Below are 4,732 nucleotides of genomic sequence, written 5' to 3' on the forward strand. Positions count from 1 at the left end.
TCAGGGCGCGCCGCCCCCCCCCGGAGCGCGGCGGCGGCCAATGGCGGCGGGGCCGGGGGGGCGGTGGCTCTGCTGGAGGGGCGGGCGGCTCGCGCTGACCCCCCCGGGAGGAGGAGGCGGCGGTGGCGGAGGAGGAGGCGGTCCCGGGGAGGAAGGACTGCGGGAATGCGGGCGGGACCGGCCGCGCAGCGGCTCCCGGCGCCGTCCCCGCGGTCCGGAGCGCAGCGCTGCGCGACCGGCGCCGCTCCCCGCCGCCCGACCCGAACGAACGCGGCTGCACCCGCACTCCCATCCCCCCCATCCCCTTTCCCGGGAGGGTTCGCATCTCCTCGGGTCGTGAAGCGCGTTTTTATCCTCTCGGTGTAGGAGACTCATTCCGGCTTTACACATTTTTGAGGGACTTGGGGACGCTGGTTTACAGGCAGGGAAAATCCCAAGCAAAACTTGAGGAGTGTGGGGGAGAAGGAAGGAGGAGGGTTTAGGGACTTCAAGCAAAGCAGTGCCAGGGAACATTAAATTAGAGCACATAACTATTAAAAATGCATGGAGATGGAGTATTTAAAATTCCTTCATGACATATAATATTAATCCGTTTTATGTAAAATTCATACCTGTAACTTAATTTGGTCCATTAATGCAGCAGATCACGTATTAGTAGATGTACCATGTTTTAAATATGATGCTGGAAATGTCCAGAGTTCTGTACTTTGAGACAGAGCATTAAAATTAACAGACATATACTCCTGAGTCCTGCTTAAGTCATCTTGTGGCAGATTGTAACCTTTTAATTTAATAATGCAGTGTTGAAACTCACTGTTAATTCCTGCTAAGGATTAAGAGCCACTGCGTATTTGAATAGGACACCAGTGTAAGAAACCTGGCACCTGATCCTATGGATGCTGCAGCACTGCGAGCTCTCCATGAGTGAAGTAGGGCTGATTGCTCGGGCAAAGGACTGAAGGAAGGAGTAAAGGCTGCAGGATCTGCCCCTAAGCTTGTAAGTCAAACCCAACAGAAGGGAAGAAATCCATAATGGTGATTAATGATTACATGTCCCCTCAAAGCTTAGTCACAACGGGTGATATATAAAGGATACAGTGGGAAGCTGTCAAACCCAGAACTTGAATGAGCGGTGAGACTGGAACATCTGAAGCGTATAATGAAGCACACTTGCATTCTCTCTCACCTCTTAAAAACACTGGTTTTGAGGCTCTGCTTACAAATAGCCACACTTGTGTTCCTTATTTTGTCCCACATTGCCAGTGCCATCCATGGCAGTTAGGCTCCTCTCAGCTCAAAATCCAAGTGTGTGGTGTAAATCTTTGAGGTGTAAATCTACACTGAGGTCTAGATTTGTATGCTACATCGTGATGATGTGATGGGAAGATGTGCTTCCACTAGCTAGGGGCTGGACGATCCCAATTCTGTTGCAGTCGTTGCTTTCAATCAGTGAAACTCCTTGCAGTTTCCTTGCAGGCATAGGCCTTAAAGCGCACATTATGGTTACTTTGTCTGTTTTCTGGAGTCCTGGTAATATGGACAGATTTGATGTGCTGTCTAGAAAAAAATACATTGTAAATTGTGGTGAAAATGCATGCTCAAATCTTGCTTGTGCCATTTAATTAAAATCTGCATGAAACGAGATAACCCTGTAATATTGGGCTGTTCTGTTAGTACTGAATCCCCTCTGGGATCCCCTCTGATCTCACTGGAAATCTCTGGGAACCCCCAATATGTAACTGTCTCCCCTCTAGCTCTCCCAGAGCTAATTTGGAGAGATTATGTCTGTACACGCAGACAAACACACACATACACACACCCTGGAGCAGCACTATAGCAAATCCACTGAGACTACACTGGTTCTTGAAGATGACTCAGTATTTCTGTAAACTCATGAAGAACCATGAAATGTCTCACACCTCTTTTTCCATCAGGCTCCTTCCACTGCAGAGGGTCCAGAGGAAAATCCGAGGGTCTGCAAGTGTTGAAGTTGCGAGAGGATTGCATGTGTTCATGTAGCTAACGTATTACAGTGGAGATATGCGGGAGAGGGAAAAACAGCCCTCCCCTTCAACTACCATATAAATATTCAGGGTTTTCCTCTAGTAACTTCCTTTGATACTCATGAAGCTGATACATGTTAGTCCGACATGCTCGGCTGAAGAATACGCACCAATTCCCTGTCAACAACAGGTCTGCTTTTGCTCTCCTTGAAGTCAATGGCAGTTTTGTCATCGACTTAAGTGGGACCAGGCTAGGTTGGCTGCTTTTTCAAGATTTAGATTGGATGTGCTTAGTAAATTGCTTTAGAAATGGGTTGGAAAACCCAGAATGTTATCCATCTAGGTGGGCATAGTGAAACTCTTCATCCCTGAAGAGGCTTGTACACAAGAAAGAGGGACAGTGGCTATTGTTCATGCTTTTGTCCTATTAATAGCAATATTTTTCATGACATGAGTATATAGGGATTAACATTTCTGTTTTTCACCAGACCAAGTTTGGATTTTAAATAAATTCTCTGCATCTTTAAACATCTGGTCCCTTTCTGGCTGGCTGGAGGAGTTTATCTGTCTTGGCTGGGTTTTTCTGTGCTTTTGTCCCACATCCAGAGTCAAGATTCATTTCCATTACAAGCAACTCTTGCAGTATTAACACAAGATTCTTGATAATGCTTGAATGGGCCAGTTTGGTCTATTAAAAGTGAACCAATGAGTTCAGATCACATCATAGGTGTTCTCTGAAGATTAGAAAAGTTGCTTTTGATTCAAACCCAAAGTAAAACAAGTTGAAAATGAAAATGTAATGACTGGCTTTGTATGCCCTGTGTCATGAAGATAATCCCATTGAATTTAATGAGAATGAGTAACGTATTCTGAATTTGTCAGCACAGGTCTGAGTATATGAATATGCCATTGAATCCAGGGGAAGAAATAAACCTGAGACATTGATGGCTGTCTCTTGAGTCATGGCGCCAGGGAAGGGGGACAGTCCTTCCAAGCACAGAATGTGTGACATTTCCTCTGACAGCACTCTGGATCTACAGATGTTTGTGCATGATATGGTGCCATTCAACCAGTTGTACCACATTAGTTAAAATAGTCTCTGGACAGATCACATTTGAAGGGAACACATTCAGGTATGCAGAGGGAAGCAAGCAATCAACGCGGTTACTTACACAAGGTTACTTGCTATATCTACCTTAAGAGGGCATGAAATGCACACAAATGCTCAATGCATTTTTATTCTTAAGCAGGTTATGAAACAGTGGTTGAGTCAAGTGTCCTTGTTTTTGAGCTTGGGGCACACTGTATCAGAGCAGTGCAGTAAAATCCCAAGCTTTCCTTTCTTTGAGGCTGATAACTGGTGTGACAAGTTTCATCCTGGTGGGCATAAAGATATGTGATACTGAGACCCCCTGCTCCCCATTCCTGTTGACTTCAGCAAGCAGCCAGAAGACTCAGGATCTCGGAGGAGCTGCTCAACACCTAGAAGGGCTGATCATTAAAAAAGCATTATAAATCTCTGAATGGTTTATGGTTTATGAGGGAAATAGCAATTGATTCCTCAGTGGTGCCATTACTCTCCACTATTGCTATCATTCAAAAGGCAATAATGTTGGTTATTTACCTTCAATTAAAATATCTAGTTAGTTGTGATGTCATTTAAAATAGCAGTATAATGTGTTTAGTGCTCCCTTATCAAACACCATAGATAAACTCCTCTTGGCAACAGGGGATAGTGATATGAAATGAAAAATTGGGCAGGGGAGTAAGATGGAGGAAAGACCATGTAAATCTTTTCCTGGATTATTATTCCTACATGCCTGTGTCCCTTTGTACAACAGACTGGAGGTGAGACTGCAGGCTCCTTTGCAGTGACACCCCATGGATCCTCCAAATGGGTCAGGGAAGATCCACTGGGCTTTCAGGGAGTACAGAGAAGTCACCTCACTCTGCAGAGCGTACCAATGGACTGAAATCCACTGGTCTTCTGGTACCACTCCTCACCAGGGATGATTCATCACTAAAGCTCTTGATCACCAAAACTCAACACAACCTTTTCCCCAAATAATATGAGCTGTCTTTAGTACTGTTCTCCCTATATTCCTCAAATCCAAAATCTAAATATACACTTTACTAAATGTGATTTTTTTTTTCTCATTTTCTGGTTGTGTTCATTACAGAAATTTCTTCTTAATAAGAAGACCTAAAAGATTCTCAAGACCTTCAATTTCTCAGTGCCCCCCTTGCATGAAGTTTAATATAAAATAAAAATAAAAATGGTTGTTGATTGTTCACAATAGCTCTTCACAGACAAAAGAGAAATTTTTTTTGCATGTTCATGTAGTTGTCCAAGTTAGAGAACCCTTCTAATGACAGAAGCATACTTCTACCCACTACTTTATGTTTTCTTTCAGCTTTGTATGCTACAAGAAAGTCACATAACAAACGTTATGGAGAAATGAGGAACAGAACTAAAAAAGCCCTTCTCCATGTCTTGATTCTCATGTATGCTTCTTTTTACACAAATGTGGAAATAAATGCATAAAGAAATATTTCACCTCAGTTGGTGGACAGAACCAAAAAAAATACTGTGATGAGGTTCGTGTCTACAAGCGATTTTCTTGCTGTGCTGTCTCCAGCATGGCTGTGTTGTAGGAATTTGTTCAAACCCACATCATCCCTTTGAGAGTCTGCAGCAGCAGAATGTCACTGACAGGCGCCCTGGCATT

Source organism: Corvus kubaryi, unplaced genomic scaffold (assembly GCF_017639235.1).
Source record: "Corvus kubaryi isolate FWS band 111438036 unplaced genomic scaffold, C.kubaryi_AGA036_p1.0 69, whole genome shotgun sequence".
NCBI lineage: Eukaryota > Metazoa > Chordata > Aves > Passeriformes > Corvidae > Corvus > Corvus kubaryi.